At 43.2% G+C, this 18,086-nt stretch overlaps 1 protein-coding gene across 2 annotated transcripts in view; it reads right to left on the reverse strand.

Moving 5' to 3' along the window:
* The window catches only part of HDLBP (high density lipoprotein binding protein), a 76,803-nt gene that overhangs the window by 37,190 nt on the left and 21,527 nt on the right, over positions 1-18,086 (reverse strand). Inside the window, exon 1 of one of the 2 annotated variants that reach the window (XM_081095579.1) lies at positions 3,250-3,315. The exons of the other annotated variant lie outside the window; for it this stretch is intronic. The gene's annotated coding sequence lies outside the window, so the exon portion shown is untranslated. Of the gene's footprint in view, positions 1-3,249; positions 3,316-18,086 lie in introns of those variants that run through there. 2 annotated transcript variants of the gene reach the window in all.

Below are 18,086 nucleotides of genomic sequence, written 5' to 3' on the forward strand. Positions count from 1 at the left end.
CAGGTCCAAACACTGACAATGAAGCCAGGACCCTGGTGTCCAACTGACCCTCCTTTCTCAGAATTCCCACTGCAGCTGCACACACTCTTGCCAGGTGACCTTCCACCTGAACAACATCCCACCCGGGGTTGTCCCAGGCACCAACATAAATTCTTAAGATATACACACATCCACTTCTTTTTAAAAAAATACGTTTTTACTGATTTTTAGAGAGAGAGGAAGGGAGAGGGATAGAGAGAGAGAAACACCTTTGACTGGCTGCCTCCTGTACGCTCCCTTCTGGGGATCGAGCCTGCAACCCGGGCATGTGCCCGACCGGAAATTGAACAGTGAGTGACCTCTTGGTTCCTGGGTTGATGCTCAACCACTGAGCCACATTGCGTGGGCAACATCCATCTCTGAACAAGTCAGGTTCACACACATAACCATAACAATAGCCACTCCCTCTCCTCTGTGCTCCCATGGACTAGTCTTCCATCTTTCCTGGACAAGGCAAGTCTTCATGTCCCAGTGACAGGCACACAACAAGCCCATGGAGCTCAGTCACTATCCATGTCCACTCCAGCCACAGATCTGTGACCAGCCAATCCCCACTCTGCACTTGGTATCACACACAAAATGGGACAAATTCCTTAGGATCTCTTCTGATATTACTCACACACCTTTCAAAAGTCAACTCCAGCTAGCCCTTCTATTGGACTCAAGAAAGAAGCACTGCTGCAACAGATCCTAATGTGCTGCAGTCTCTAACGCCCCCACATGTGCAACAGGCCCTCAGGCAGCTGAGAACAGAGTGGACCTCCAGAAAACTCCAGACTGGTCTGACAGGACACACTAGGTCTCCCATCTTCAGATTTCAAATGGCAGTCTGAATCTGAAATGTCACAGCTGAACAGATTATGTGAATGGATTTAAATTAAGCAATAGATTTAACACCTAAGGTTCTGATATCATCAAATAAGGCTATCATTTTTCTTCTAAATTTCTCAAAACTCCCACCTTTAAAGATTCCACTTTAAGTATGTATCTAATGACCCCCATGTAAATTAGATCTCAGCCCCACCTGAGGCTCTGAGGTAAAGCCTTACAAAAGGCTAGTACCAACCTTACCCACTGGCTCCAGCTGCGCCTTCACAGACAACCCCCGACAGACTTACTCCTGCTCACAGATGTTTTTTCCACCTCACAAGTGTGAACACGGCTGCAGGTGGTCTCCACTCTAGCTCCTTCACTTGCTATCTTAAGTTCCCAGGAGACCTTAGACAGGCCCAAAGAACAGAGACCAGACATCTACTATCACAATTTCTCAGTTAATCTAATAATGGTGCTCAAATCAGGATTGAAAGGGACCTTAGACATTACTCTATTGCAGTCTTTGAACACCACCAGAGACAGGAACCACATGGCCTTTCAAGGGAGCCACACTCTACTTCTGTTCCACTGTGTAGCTGTCAGAACAGTCCGCCTTATGTTGTGCTAAACCTACAACCTCTCTCCCCGTTCTGGCCAGAGAACAAGCCCACTCTTCCTTACTACACTCCAGATGTGTGAGGCTGTGCCCCTACTTCAGTTGTTCCCAAGACGGTCCCAATCCCTTCATCTCTGTGGTGGCTCTCAACTACTTTCCCTGCACTAAGCATTCTGGTCCACCCATACAAATCTCAAACTATTCTCAACCTGGACTTCGAGTGTTCCTCAGGGTAAATGTCCAGAGCAAAAAAAAAAAAAAAAAAAAAGCCACATCTCAAATGATAAGTATGCAGCAAACAGAACTAGAAAAGAAGGGTGGGTGAAGCCCAGACTCTTCTCTTCCTCTCAGGGAACATCAAGAGCTCTTGACCCCCCCACGTGGGAGAAATGTATAGATTACACCTGAAACTAGTTTTTAAAAAGCACACACAACAGGAAAATCTTTAAGAATTGTACTTTTTTGCTTTTAAAAACAAAGCATAAGTTGATTCCTTGTGATGTTTTGCCAATTACATATTCAAAAGGATAAATCTTTGCAAAGAAAACTCACAGTAACAGTTCAGAAAGAATGTTACCTCCAACTAATGATAATCTCGCACTTTACATAGAGACAGGACTGAGTATGGAGAGTATCAAAACCTACGGCTGAAACCAGGGCTTCTCCCCTCTTCTTCCAAAATTAAAATTTACTTTCATCCCACAGCAAACTTGCAAGGGAAGTTTTTTTAAAGTACTTCTCAGGATCCATAAACCAAACTTGATAAACATAATATCCCCACAGGCCGAAAAAATCAGCAAGCCTGTTTCAGATCAACCGGAGGAGCAGGGAGCAGAGGCGGGCATGCGTGTGTTCCGCCAAGTTCTGGAAGTCTGCACCATCCCGCAGGAGGAACTTTCGCAGATGCCACCTCAGCACGGCCCTCCCACAGGCCACGCGAGCCCGCGGGCGGGGACAGGCTTAAAGGGGCAGGAGCACGCTCGGCCTCCTCGCCTTCCATCCAAATTCGGTATTTTTCCGTAATGTATTTTTCGTTCGGGACCCTGGGGCACATCCAAGTTGCACTCCAGCCCGAGGAGGGCGCAGGCCCAGCCCTGACCACGTAGGCGGGTGGGCTGGAGGCAGGTGAAGGTGCAACTGGACTACCAGGCCCCTCCCGCTGTCCCAGGCACCGGCTACCCTGCGGGACAGACATCTGTGAACCAGCCCCCCTCTTGGGGGAGGAGCGCTCCTCTTGTGGGGGGGTGGGAGGGGGGATAAGGGGCACGGCCCAGACGCCCACGTCACCGACCTGGGCCCAGGTCGGCCGCACCTCACCCTGCACCCGGGTTGTGGGGGTGGGTAGTGCAGAGGGAATACGACCCTGTTTAGGGGTAGAGGGCTGGGAGGGGCGCTCTCACCTCGGCACGGGCGAGGCCGGCGGACGCTGGACTCGGGAAAGTTTCTTACTCTTCCCTAGCCAACGCCGCGGCCCATGCGCAATGGTGACACGTAGCCGGCCCCCCCCCCCCGCCCCATCCCGCTTGGCCAACCGGCCAGAGAGGAGGGGGCGCCTGTGGCTGGGGCGTGAAGAAGGGTATTGACTGAGGGGCCGGGGTGGGGGAGACGGAAGGCGACCCCGGCCCCTCCCCCGCTTGCCCGCCCCGGCGCTCCACGTCGGCAGCCAGCCCGGACACCCGGCCCCGCCCCCGGTGCCCAACTTCCCCACGCAGCCTGTGGCGCCAGCTGCTCTGGGCCCGCGCCCCGCGCCTGCTCTGCCACTCTCCCGCTCGCTCACTCACTCGCTGTGCGGTGCGCGCTCGCCGCCCGCCCGCTCCAAGAATGCCAGTGCTCCGCGCCGCTCCGAGGCCGGCGCACGGGCCCCGGCTGCTATATAGGGCGGCGGCTCCAATCCCGCAGAGACACGTCAGATCGTGGCGCCCCGCCCCCCATCGCGCGGGGCCCCGCCCCCGCTCGGCGCACAGGTCAGGGCGCCTGAGTCCTGCCCTACTCCAGACCGCAGAGACCTGCAGGGCCAACCAGAGAAGGGGCAAAAAGAGCTGCCGCTCTGTCCCCCACCCAAAAGAAACGAGCAGCTTTGAGAGACAACACATAGCAAATTAAATGCTACCCCAACCAGTTCCAACTTTCAGTAGCTGATGACAAGCTGCTTTAGCCTAACAACACTCCCCTGGGAACACAAGCCATGCCTCCAAAGTTTGGAGCACAAATTTTCATTCCCTCACTCAAGGGGGAGAGAGGGTATTCCTGCATGAATTACGGAGTGCACCATGTATACTTGAGCACAGGACCATCCCACATGGGGTGAGACACAGGGGCACATGGGCCTTTGGGAACAGAGAGGTCAGCTGGGAATAGTCAGTGCAGGACTTGGTCAGCACAGCCTATAGTCACCATAGGGAGGTTGCTCAGGATAATAGGAAGCTGGTGGGGAGCTTCCAGCAAACAGCAGAGGCACTGACCAAATGTGCTTTTTAGTGGCACACTGTCAAAGTACATAGAGAAGGAGGAGGGCAGGAGGCTACTGCAGTTGTTCAGTCTAAAGATGACTGGCTTTCCATTATGGCTGGCAATGGTAGCTAACTAAATGGCCAGATTTGGAAGGCAACACCAAGTTGTCTTACCTGGATGTGGGCATGATTAAAAGTCAAGAATGACATAGGGGTTCTATAGCTGCCCTCAGGGAAAAGGGGGAGTGTGATGTAAAAAATCAGAACTTCATGATTTAACATGTGAGATGTCCCACTAGATGACCAAGTAGGAATGTCAAGTAGGCAACTGTATGTGCAAGCTGAAGGCCAGGGAAGAAGCCCAGCACAGTGAGCAAAAATACCACGGCCCCTCATGACATCACCGTGGGAGAGATGGAAGACAGAAAAACCCGCCACTCCAAGCCAAGGACATCATCAAAGAGGTGCCCGAAGTCACTAGGAAGGTACCTGGACAGGGGCACTTCCTCTTTAAGCTCCAAGGAACTCTTCAGCACCCCTTCCTGTATTATTACTGCCGTTTGTAGGTAGTCTTTCCACAGGGATTACCAAACCAGCAACTCAGACAGGTGTGTTTTGTTACTGTTTATTTTGAGGATCCAGCACTGGACTGAGGGATGAGGAAGGAGGAAGAAGAGAGGGATTTGGGAACAGTCATTAGGTTTGCTATCAAAGAAATTCCAATGAAGCTAGAAGTTGCCACAGGCAGAAACTCTCACAATACCTAGTGCACAGGAGGCCTTAAAAGAGTTGATTAAGAAACTTATTATTAACAAAAAATAAAATCTAATGTTAAATTGGCGCCACAAACCATCCCAGGTGCCTTGGTGCTGACAATTATGACCAGCTTTTCTTCCCAGCAAGGTTTAGTGCAGTGAACAGTTTGTAGAGGCAAATTCTAAGATGTCTGGATCCCGCAACACTCACACCAGATAATGTGCAAATCATTTGCTCAAAAGACAAACATTGGTCTATGTGACTTTAGGTTTCAGCCCTCAAGGGAATAGGGAAGAAGCTTTGAGCCTGCTCAAGGTAAAAGGTTAGACTAGGCCACCATCCCTACCCCCACTTAAAGCCATGATCTACAAAAAGACCAACCCTCAACAGAAGACAGGTGCTAGAAAAGAAGAAAAACCTACAAGCACAGCTCTAGCTCGTTTTGCTCAGTGGATAGAGTGTCAGCCTACAGACTGAAGGGTCCTGGGTTCAATTCCGGTCAAGGGCACATGCCCAGGTTGCAGTCTCAATCATCATTGATGTTTCTATCTCTCTCTCTCTCTCTCTCCCTCCTCTCCCTTCCTCTCTGAAATCAATAAAAACAAACAAAAAACAAACAAAAAAAACTCCTTTAAAAAACGAACAAAAAAAACCCTATAAGCACAGAGATATTACAGGATGCTTTCTGACCAGCCTGCGCACTGGGAGATTGGAGCACCTCTGAGCACTAGCAACCATGGACTAGTCAATAAAATTCAGGGCTCAAACTCCTACAATCATATCTGTCCAAGAACACCTAGGTTAAACGTAGAAAATAAAACAGAAAGAAATTCTGCTCAGGAGGGAATAAACCTCACACCAGGCTGCAAAGGATACCTACACTGCAGAGAGGCTAAAAGCCCAAAATTCAAAAAATAAGACTGAAATAGGATTAGACTCGAAAACTTCAAAGGACAGAACTATCTGATTGAGACTATAGAAAAATGTTAGTGATTGGAGACATAAGACATAAAGGCAACATTAATAAATCTAAAGGTGGGACAAATGAAGAGGTTAAGAAGCATAGACAAAAGGACATTCCACATAAGTCTAATAGTAATTCCAAAAAGAAATACAAAGAACAGAGAAAAAAAGACTAAAGAAAATCCTAAAATGTAAAGACACAACATTCCCTTCTTTCCCCAAAAGAGACAGAACAGGTGGCTAGCAGCATAATTTAAATGAACCCACACCAAAGCACACTAGAGTGAAACCTCAGAATGCCAAAAGAGTAGACCTATTACTATCAGTAGCTAGCTGCTGAGTTAACTGTTAAAGGATATATTTCATGCTCTAGCTGGTTCAGCTCAGTGGATAGAGTACTGGCCTGCGGACTGAAAAGTCCTGGGTTCGATTCCTGTCAAGACATATCTCAGTTCAGGCTTGATCCCTGGCCCTGATGCCAGAGGCAACCAATCGATGTGTCTTTCTCAGATCGATGTTTCTCTCTCTGTCTCTCCCCCTCCCTTCCACTGTCTCTAAAAATCAATTGAAAAATATCTTTGGGTGAGGATTAACAAAATAAAATAAATAAAAGGATATATTTCAGCAAGAATAAAGTGAAAGTCAGAGACTTGCAATAATAATATTGATAAAGAAACCAGTAACCTAGGTAAAATGAAACAAGTAGTGACCATCCTATATAATAAAAGAGAAACATGTAAATTGACCATCCCTCCGCTACACTCACCAGCCAATCAGGAGTGAGTATGCAAATTAACCCAGCAAAGATGGCAGGTTAATTTGCATACACAGACGCAGAGTGGGAGAGCCAGCAGAGAGTGGAGCAGCTTGGGGAAATTGGCTCCCCAAGCCACCAGACAGAGAGCAGAGAGGGAGAGCTGGCAGCTTGGAGGACTTGGCAGAGTGGGAGGCCATGGGACGGAGACGGAGCAGAAAGGGAAAACCAAGATTGCGGGAGCACCAGGAATTCTGGGAATAGTAGTTTTAGTGGCAGCCCCAGGACCGGAAGCCCAGAGCGCAGGGAGCACCAGGAAGGCTGGGAATCGTAGTTCTGGTGGCAGACGGATCTCCTAGACACTAGGCAGCTGTTCTCAACCTGTGGGTCGCGACCCCTTTGGCGGTCGAATGACCCTTTCACAGGAGTCGCCTAAGACCATCCTGCATATCAGATATTTATATTATGATTCATAACAGTAGCAAGATTACAGTTATGAAGTAGCAACGAAAATACTTTTATGGTTGGGTCACAATATGAGGAACTGTATTTAAAGGGCCAGAAGGTTGAGAACCACTGCACTAGAGCAAAGTGAGCCTGGAGCAAGTTACTGTTGCAGTGGGGGATGGAGGGAAAGCAAAGATTAGAGACATAAGTAAAATCAGAGTGTCTAGGAAAAATTAAAGGGAAGATATCCTAAAACTTTCAGGAAATCTCCACCCATGAAGCGAAGAAAAAAAAAGCCTCTATTATTCTGTGAGCAACAAACCAAACTGAGTTGGGGTCTCAGATAATTCGCTCATATGATTGCAAAGACAGACAGAAACTCCCGGATTGGAGAGGGCTCCCCTGAGGGCTCCCAGATTGGAGAGGGTGCAGGTCAGGCTGAGGGACCCCCACACCCCTCAATGCATGAATGTCATGCACCAAGCCTCTAGTATACTAATAACAACAACAACAACAACAACAACAAATAGTTAAAATATAAGATAGAATTAAGATTCTAGGCAACAATAAAATATAAGGTAGGAGGGGAAAATTGAAGTTATAATATTTTAAGATCATTATATTATTTGAGAAGTTAAAAATATTAATTTTAGCTCTTGTTAAATGAATGATAAAAATTTAAAGATAGTCTGGCCAGCATGGCTCAGTAGTTGAGCATCGACCTATGAACCAGGAGGTCACAGTTCGATTCCCTGTCAGGACATATGCGCCCATGAGGTGGGCATGATCCCCCCAGTATGTGGTGTGCAGTAGGTGGCTGGTCAATGATTCTCTCATCATTGGTGCTTCTATCTCTCTCTCCCTCTTCCTTCTCTCTGAAATAAATACAAATATATATATTTTTAATTTAAAGATAATCTAGTAAAAACAGTTTTTAACTTTCAAACTAAAAACCATACTCATGCAAATGGAAGTTGTTGGCAATGTTCTATCTTAGATTAGCTATTAAGTTCAGAGGTATTCATACAATAAATGTTATAACTTAGCAGTTATGATATTCTGTAATGCTAATTATTAAAGAGAGGGAAAAAAGAAAAAAAAATAAGAAGAGAGAAACAATTTAAAAGCCAATTCAAAACAAAAATGATGGAAGAGATGAATCCAATATGGCAATAATCTAATGTTAACACACTAAACCTGGCCTGTTACAAAATCCAGCTATAAGCTATTTAAGAATCCTAAAACATTAAGACACAGAGGCTGAAAGTAAAGGGATGGAAGATGGACTCCAAGCAGATACTAACCAAAGAAAGTTGGGCTAGCTGTATTACTTTCACATGAAACAGACTAGGGTAGAAAGCATTATTAAGAACAAAGAAGGCCAAGAATAAAAGATTCAATCAACTCTGATTATGTGTGTATCTGATAGTATAGCTTTAAAAACATAGAAAGTAAAAACTGAAGTTTACTAGAAATTGATATATCCAAGTTACAGGGGAAGACTGACTCAACTCTTGGTAACAGATTACAAAGATTAAAATGATACAGAAAATTAAAACAATGTAATTACTAAACTTACTCTATTGGATTTATGTAATTCTTTGCCTAATGATTAGAAGTGACATATTCTTTTCAAGCATACATGGAACTTTTATAAAAATTGGCCACAAGCTGAGGGGGGAAAAAAAAACAAATGGCAAAAAAATTTAGTATCACAACATTCTCTGGCCACAATACAATTAATTACAAGTCAAGTTAAAATTTTAAGAAGCCTGTAAATTTTAAAACTTGCTCCTATTTAGCTCATGGGTCAAAGAAAAAATCTGAAAATATTTAGAATCCAGAAAATATTTAGAATAAAGCAGTTTATATCCAAACTTTTGGAATAAGGCCAGAGTGTTAGTTACATAGAGACAAGTTTATAGCCTTAAGCTACCATATTAGTGAAAAGGGGAAAGCACAAATTAATTGGCTGATCATTTTCTCCTAAAAGTAGAAAAACCACAGAATAAACCCAAATAGAAATAAAGATATGAAATTAATAAAAAAAAAATACATACTAGAGAGAATAAACACAACCCTATATCTGAGTCATAAAACGAAAACCTAGCTAGATCTCTGGTAAAAATGATGAATGAAAAAAAAGAGAACATGTGTAAGTAGGCAATATTAAGAATTTAGAGGAGGTTAAAACTACAGCTACAATAGAGATTTTGAGAAATCTTGTAAGAATTCTACTGAGAAAAATATGTATTATAAAAAACTTGGAAACAGATGAAATAGGCAATTTCTAGAAAAATAAGTTCCCGCCCTACCTGGTTTGGCTCAGTGGATAGAGTATTGCCTACGGACCCAAGGGTCCCAGGTTCGATTCCGGTCAAGGGTACATGCCTGGGTTGCAGGCTCCATTCAATGTGCAGGAAACAGCCAATCAATGATCCCCTCTCATCACTGGTGTTTCTATCTCTCTCTTCCTCTCCATTCCTCTCTGAAATCAATAAAAATAGGGAAAGAAGAAAAAGAAAAGAAAAATACGTTCCCTAAATTGAGTCTGTTTAGAAATGTAATTTTTTAAAAAATATATTTTATTGATTTTTTGGGAGAACCAAGATGGCGGCATAGGTTAACACCGGAGTTTGCTGCTTTGAACAACTACTTCAAAAGTGAAACCAAAAAACGGAAGGGACATCACCCAGAACCACAGGAACGCTGGCTGAGTGGAAGTCCTACAACTAGGAGGAAAGAGAAACGCATTCGCACACTCAGAGGAGGCGCAGTGCTGAAGTCAAATTCTGAGGTGCGGAGTGCGCAGAGCGGGCTGGTGGCGGAGGGCGCGGTTGGCGTTTTCAATCGGGAGGGAGTCGCAGACTCTGAGCTCCAGATACAGGCGAGTCTTTAGGAACCCAGACTCAAACGGGAGAAGCGGGACTGTCTGGCTTCGGTAGCGAGTGCAGCTTTCTCTCCGAGGTTTGCAGCGGGTGCTGGGACTCAGAGAGGCAGAGCCCCTGGGGACAGGACTGAGAGCCGCCATAACTGCTCTCTCTGGCCCACCCTGTTGATCCTGTGTGACCCGCCCCGCCCAAGCCCTGCACAGAGGCATTTGCTGGATAGCCTCAGGCAAAGGCTAGATTAGCACCTCCCTAGAGGACAGAAGTTATCTCACTGCAGACACAGCTGATTCTCATAGCCACTTGGCCTGGAGGTCAAACCCTCCCTGGCATTAGCTACAACAATCAAGGTTTAACTACAAGACTGTGCACAAAGACCACTAGGGGGTGCACCAAGAAAGCATAACAAAATGCGGAGACAAAGAAACAGGACAAAATTGTCAATGGAAGATATAGAGTTCAGAACCACACTTTTAAGGTCTCTCAAGAACTGTTTAGAAGCCGCCGATAAACTTAATGAGATCTACAAGAAAACTAATGAGACCCTCGATGTTATATTGGGGAACCAACTAGAAATTAAGCATAAACGGACTGAAATAACAAATATTATACAGACTCCCGACAGCAGACCAGAGGAGCGCCAAGAATCAAGTCAATGATCTGAAATGCGAGGAAGCAAAAAACACCCAACCGGAAATGCAAAATGAAAAAAGAATCCAAAAATGCGAGGATAGTGTAAGGAGCCTCAGGGACAGCTTCAAGCGTACCAACATCAGAATTATAGGGGTGCCAGAAGATGAAAGAGAGCAAGATATTGAAAACCTATTTAAAGAAATAATGACAGAAAACTTCCCCCACCTGGTGAAAGAAATGGACTTACAGGTCCAAGAAGCGCGGAGAACCCCAAACAAAAGGAATCCAAAGAGGACCACACCAAGACACATCATCATTAAAATGCCAAGAGCAAAAGACAAAGAGAGAATCTTAAAAGCAGCAAGAGAAAGAAACTCAGTTACCTACAAGGGAATACCCATACGACTGTCAGCTGATTTCTCAACAGAAACTTTGCAGGCCAGAAGGGAGTGGCAAGAAATATTCAAAGTGATGAATACCAAGAACCTACAACCAAGATTACGTTATCCAGCAAAGCTATCATTCAGAATTGAAGGTCAGATAAAGAGCTTCACAGATAAGGAAAAGCTAAAGGAGTTCATCACCACCAAACCAGGATTATATGAAATGCTGAAAGGTATCCTTTAAGAAGAGGAAGAAAAAGGTAAAGATACAAATTATGAACAACAAATATGCATCTATCAACAAGTGAATCTAAGAATCAAGTGAATAAATAATCTGATGAAGAGAATGAACTGGTGATTATAATAGAATCAGGGACATAGAAAGGGAATGGACTGACTATTCTTGGGGGGGAAAGGGGTGTGGGAGTTGCGGGAAGAGACTGGACAAAAATCGTGCACCTATGGATGAGGACAGTGGGTGGGGAGTGAGGGCGGAGGGCGGGGGCGGGAACTGGGAGGAGGGGAGTTATGGGGGGGGGGGGAAGAGGAACAAATGTAATAATCTGAACAATAAAGATTTAATTAAAAAAAATATATAAAACCCAATAAAGAACAGAAAGTGGCAAAAAAAAATATATATATATATATATTTTATTGATTTTTTACGGAGAGGAAGGGAGAGAGTTAGAAACATCAATGAGAGAGAAACATCGATCAGCTGCCTCCTACACACCCCCTACTGGGGATGTGCCCGCAACCAAGGTACATGCCCTTGACCAGAATCAAACCTGGGACCCTTCAATCCACAGGCCGACGCTTTATCCACTGAGCCAAACAGGTCAGGGCTAGAAATGTAAATTTTAAATAAACAAGCCTCTCCAATCTTTGAAGAAACAGAAATTACCTTCCTACCTTACCTACAAACTCAGGAAACTCTAATACCTCTCAGACCAAGATAACAGGAGAAAAGAATATGTGAATTTCACCTAGGAGCTTAAAAGCAAAAGCGTAACATAATCTAGCCAACTGATTCAGAAATGTAAAACAATTATCATGATAAAGTCAAGTTCATTATAATAATGCAAAGGGGTACACTATCCTATATAATAAAAGCCTAATATGCGAAGTGTCCGGTCAGCCAGTCAGCTGTTCAGCCAATCAAAGCATAATATGCTAATGATATGCTAAAGTCGCTCAACTGCTCTCTTTTATGTGCACTGACCACTAGGAGGCAGACAGTTGATCGGTCTACCAGTTGTTATGATGTACACTGACCACCAGGGGGCAGACACTCAGACCAATAGGTTAGCTTGCTGCTGGGGTCTGGTCAATTGGGACTGAGCAAGACAGGCCAGACATACCCTAGAGCCCTCCTGTGATCCCTCACTGGCTGGCCAACCTCCCGTGTCCCTCCCCAGCCCTGATTGTGCACCATGGGGTCACTTGGCCTGGCCTGCACCCTCTCGCAATCTGGGACACCTAAGGGGATGTTGAGAGCTGGTTTTGGCCCGATCCTGCGGGCCAGGCCGAGGGACCCCACTGGTGCATGAATTCATGCACTGGGCCTCTAGTTAGAAAAATAAAGTAATTCAACATACTATTAGCAGCACTGGAGCAAGAAGATTTGATAACCTCAAAACATTCAAATAAAAAAATTTGATATGATTTACTCATTCCTGATAAAACCAGGAATACAGGGCCACTTTCCTCAGCAGAATTCACATCAGGGTCATGAAGAAGACAGGCTGCAATGAGAGACCAAGTATTGTATCTATACAAACCTACACTAGAGATTCTAACCAGAGCAGCAAGGCAAGAAAAAGAAAGGTATGAGGCTTGGAAAGAGCAAAACTGCCATTATTTAGACAACACAACTATCTGAGCAACTGCACAAGATCCAGGGAATCTGTCAACACACCACCAGAACTAGAGTCCAACAACACCAGTACACAAAATTAATTATGTTCCAAACACCAGCAACAAACTATTAGAAATAAACTAAAAAAAAATAGGCTGTATTGAAGAACATTATTAAAAAACTTTATAAAATGCATAAAAGACCTAAAAACTGGAGAAGTGCCATGTTTACCTACATAGAAGACAATCATAAAGATTGCAATCCTCCCCAATTAGATTAGAATTGCAAAGCAAATGCAGCTTAAATTCCAAAAGGGTTGTGCCCGTTCATGTGTGTATGGAATTTTACAATCAGATTTTATACAATTTTTATTTTTAAAAACTTATTTCTATATACATTTTTAAAATAGTGCATTGTAAAAGAATATATATAGACACAAAGTTTTTAGAATATTTACATATACAACTTTATACAACAAATTTTATACAAAAAATCAAGGACCATTGAACAGCCAATACAACGCTTCAGGAAAACAAGATGGGAAGGAGGACTTGCACTCCTCAACATCAAGATTTTCAGCTATAATAATTCAGGCAGTGTGCTGGTGCAGGGACAGGCACACAGGCTGAGAAGGCCCCTGGCATGGACATCATAATAAGAGAGATATCATTTTCATCAGAGGTGGCCTTGTGGATAGACTATACAATCAATGTCTCTCTCTGGGAAAAGTGATTATTCAAATCAGGAAAAAAACCTTTGTCCTTCACACCACTCACAAGGCCCATTAAGGTTTAATATGCAAATACCATGAGATAACAAGCCCACTTCTAGACACAGACCTTAGGAAGAAGCTCTCCCATATGAGTACCATATTTTTTCCGTGTATAAGACACACCCATGTATAAGACGCCCCCACTTTTCCAATCCAAAATTAAGGAAATCAATATTTTAAACATTTTGCTGGTTTTCCTCTTTAAGGCCTTCTTTTTTGGCATCTTAAGGAGTTGTTCTTCCTGTTTTCTCCACTGTCTGATCATACACTCAGTGGGAGGAGGTCCAAATTGTCTCTCTGCAGCTCTATTTCCATGCTCTTTTACATAGGTGATTACATTCAGTTTGAATTTTGCAGAGTAAGACAATTGCTTACCAGTATTTTATCTTTTTTTTTTGACAGCTTTATGGGCTCAGAACGCTCAGGTCCCTGTAGTTTCTGCGCACACTCCACTTTCACCTCCAATTACGGCATCAGCTGACATCAGTAATAATAAGGCTCAGTGATTGGAGGAAGCCTGTTTGACAAGGTATGGGCCAGCTACGCACCCACACGGCTCCCTCCTCGGCTGACTTCCATGTATAAGCCGCCCCTCGATTTTAGAAAAAAATAGAGTCTTATACATGGAAAAATACAATAAAAGGAGACATACACAAGAATGGTAATCACAGCACCATTAGCCACAACTTTAACAACCTGCCAATGGATTATCATATGTAGAAAAACTGAGGTGCATAATTTATGCTACTTGTCCTAACAGCTTTACCTAATCGCATGTTAGAAAAGTAGACAGACCAGAGGCTGTCTCCAAGGTCTGATACTTGCTGGCAGCCCTGTGTCCATAGGAATGGTGCTAAGGGAGGGTGTTCAAGTAGAGCTCCCATCCTGAATGCAGAGGGCGGGTCAAGGGAAAGAACAATGTTTTCAGCCCCCTCAATAACTGAAATATGCCAATAAACTCCTTTTATGATTAAGCTTATACTTAGCTAAAATTATAAACTGTAGTATCAACCCAAGTTGATTTGTCTTAACACTGAACATATCAAATCCAGGCTCCTTCTTTGACTCATTGTACGTTTATTTGACAGAATGTACATTTATTACCATACGTACATTCAACTCAGCAGCTTGTTCTCTAAAATAAAACAAGTTTAGATGAGATACAACTGCTGTGGCCCATGGTTTCCCTCACATGGCTTTGTTGCTCTTCCACTAATTCTGTCAATTTCACTTCTTTACAGGAATGATAACTTAGAAGTGTCCTCAATAACACTGTTCCTCTTATTAGGTTCACATATTTTTCTGTAATTTGAAAATATAGGCGTCCCCATGAGAAGAGACTGTATAGAGAACACCAAACTTGTTGTCAGGACACAAAAGTTCACAACCTTGCTCGGATACTGTCTGGGTTACCTTGGCTAGATATTTAAGCTTTCAACTCATGTTTCCCATTTGTGAACTTTTGGAGCCTTTTCAAATTCTTAAAAAGAAAGAGCATCTGCTCTAAAGTAGGTATCTCACTGGGGACATCAGCATTTAATCTGACCAAATGAATACATTTAACGAAGTACTGTATTTCAATATTCTATACATTAATTTATAGAATATTGAAATAATCAGCATGTCTTTATAAAGATGAGTAAACAATAATATTTAAAGCCTAATTCAAGAACATGTGTCAGATTAATACAACTTATGTTTTTAAAAAACGGAATGGACAAATGTTAGGTTCAAAATATTAAGTTAATGAATTCCCATAGAAATGAATGAAACACTACTCTTCAGAGCCATGCTGGCCAATGTATACTAGTGACATATGTGTCTGTTGATTCTTGCGATGTGGCTAGCTCACATTGATATATGTTGTTAGTCTAAAATACACACTGGATTTTGAAGACTTAGACAAAAAAAACTCCATGTAAAACATCTTATCAATAATTTTATATTGATTACATGTTGAAATATTAGATTGGGTTAAACAAATATATTATCAAACTTAACTTTGCCTGTTTATATATATTTATATTTTATTTTTTTTATTGATTTCAGAGAGGAAAGGAGAGGGAGAGACAGAAACATCAAGAGAGAGAATCATCGACCGGCTGCCTCCTGCACACCCACCTTGGGGATTGAGCCCACAACCTGGGCATATGCCCTGACTGGTTCATAAGTCAATGCTCAACCACTCAGCAACACTGGCTGGGCTCTTTTTATATTTTTAAGTCAGACATTAGTAAATTTTAAATTATACCACTATATGCAGCTGTTATTTGAACAGCAATGCTATACGGTTTGGTTTCCCAAACCAAAGCAAAAATGTAATCTGACAAAAAAGCTTTTCTTACTAATTCAATATATCAGTCTTAGAGGAAAGTATAAATCAATCTATTAGAAATCTCTTGCTTATAATGAATACATTTAGACTAGGGAGAAAACACAAAATGGGTACTTGTCTCAGTCATAAAAATATTTCCTTTACCACAAGCATGCAGGGGTGTGCGGAGCAGGATACAGTATCAAAGACTTCCAGGAAAGAAGCAACCAAGTTTATTTACAGTATTTCTTCCAAGGACTCTAACTCTCATTTTAAAAGTGGGGGGCAAAAGATACAAACACCTTTCACAAAAGAAAACCGAAATTAACAGTAGCATGAGACTCTACATTTCACCTCTTAGTTTGGCAAAAACGAAGTTTGATGGCTGTCAGAAAAGGTGTGGGAAAGCTGGTGTGGCTGGAGGAATAATTACTGATGTGATCTCTTTGGAAAGCAACTTTGATTACAGGTTTTAATTTAAAATACAAATGTTCTTTGCCCTGGCCAGTGTGGCTCAGTTGGTTGAGCGTCATCCGGTACACCGAAAGGTCACTGGTTCGATTCCCAGTCAGGGCACAAACCCAGATTCTGGGTTCAGGCCTGGGTCAGGGGCATACAGGAGGGAACCAATCGATGTTTCTCTAAAATCAACAAAACAACATATTAAAAAAAACAACCCAGAAATGTTCTTTGACCCAGCAAGTCCTACTTCTAAGGATTTTTCCCACATATACAGGTATATGTCCAAAGAGAAATGCACTGAGCAAACACATGCCCCGTTAACCATCCTCCTGATGACCTGCCTAGGAGCAAGTCTTCACTCTCCAGCACAGGCAAGAACAGACGCCACCTTGAATTCCAGCTCCCCCAAGACAGTCATTGCTTGCTTCCGAACCTGCTCTTGCCAGCAATGCTTGGTAATGTAATTACATAATTTAAAAATAATAATAAAAGAAGAAAATAAGAGCAAAAGAAATAATTCTGTGAATACTAAATTTAGCACACTGGAATTTCTCACAAGGGAAAGTTGCTTTTAAAAAATTATGCAGTTAGGTACAAAAAAAGCTGTAAAATCTCAAGAAATCCCACATTCCCACTACTCTGTGTCTTAAATTCTTGATCTACTTAAAAAAGAAACTGATTCTGAATGTCCTAGAGGACAAGTAGAGTTTATGTAAGAAAAGACTACAGCATCCGGTCAGCAAACCCTCAGACAGACTCTCAGCCCCATATGAAATGACCAGTGGCCAAATGAACATCTTCCCCTGAACCACATATCCGGTGCTGTGTCAAGTCTGTATTCTTTCATATGCAGCCGGCTGTGTCAGAGAGCCGTGTTTATATGCATCAGCATCTCTAGAAGGCTGCTCAAGCCACTGAGAGCAGAAGGGCAGAGCCAGGTACTGACAATCACATGCATTAGCAACTGGGTAAAGGAAGGGGGCATCACTTACTGACCTGAAAAAGCAGCAACTGTACTGTTAAGTTATAGACTGTGAAGCTGGGAGATGAGCACATGGAAAAACCGTATTTATTTAATCTACCACTTACCAAAAAAAAGTGTGTTTTAACAGGTATAGAAATTATGAATGGACTTATGGTGAGTGTTCAAGCCAGTTAACTAACTGCAGCAGGGGAAATCTCTGTGGTATATGATGCTCCCTCTGAAGAGGGAAACAGGTACTAAGTAGCATTAGCTACTACAAATCAATGAATGGCAGTCATAGAATTTTATGATGTCTGAAGTAAGACTTCTCAGCTATTAATTTGCTTGTAAGGAGCTGCTGATTGCAGAGATGAGACTTGCCATCTGCAAACACCAGCACAGCAGCAGAGAAGGGCCAAGCCTGTGGACCGCTTCATGCACAGTAAGAATGAGGTGGAGTGCAGGCTGCAGACACAGTTCACTTCAACACAAGAACATATCTGACAGTGAGCACACTTCAATGGACTTGCATCCTGCAAGCACTGGGCAAAGTCCTTCCCACTGGTGCTGTGCTCCCTCCTGGGTGATGGTCTGGCTTAGAGAACTTCTAGGGTCTCCATCTCTAAAACTGTTTAACTGTTTCATTAAAGAAGCCAACCAGTGCTCCAAGGTGGAGATGCATCCAAGTGACCCTGGGGTCACTCCATGTCTGACCTCCATGGTGACACACACAGGTTCCTCGCCACAGCCAGTACCTGCTGCAATGTATGGTGCTTCTGGGAAAAGGAGGACAATAAGGCCAGCCAGGGATGGGAAGGCTAGAGAAAAGAGCTCTGGCAGCCTCACCCCCAGCCCTACAATGAAAATATACTTTTAATCTTCCAACTATAAATCCCATTAATCCATAAGAAACAAAATAATTCCAAGTTGACCTAGGGCAACAATTTCTACTTGAAGATATTTTTCTTCCTACA

Source organism: Myotis nattereri (assembly GCF_964212035.1).
Source record: "Myotis nattereri genome assembly, chromosome: 7".
NCBI lineage: Eukaryota > Metazoa > Chordata > Mammalia > Chiroptera > Vespertilionidae > Myotis > Myotis nattereri.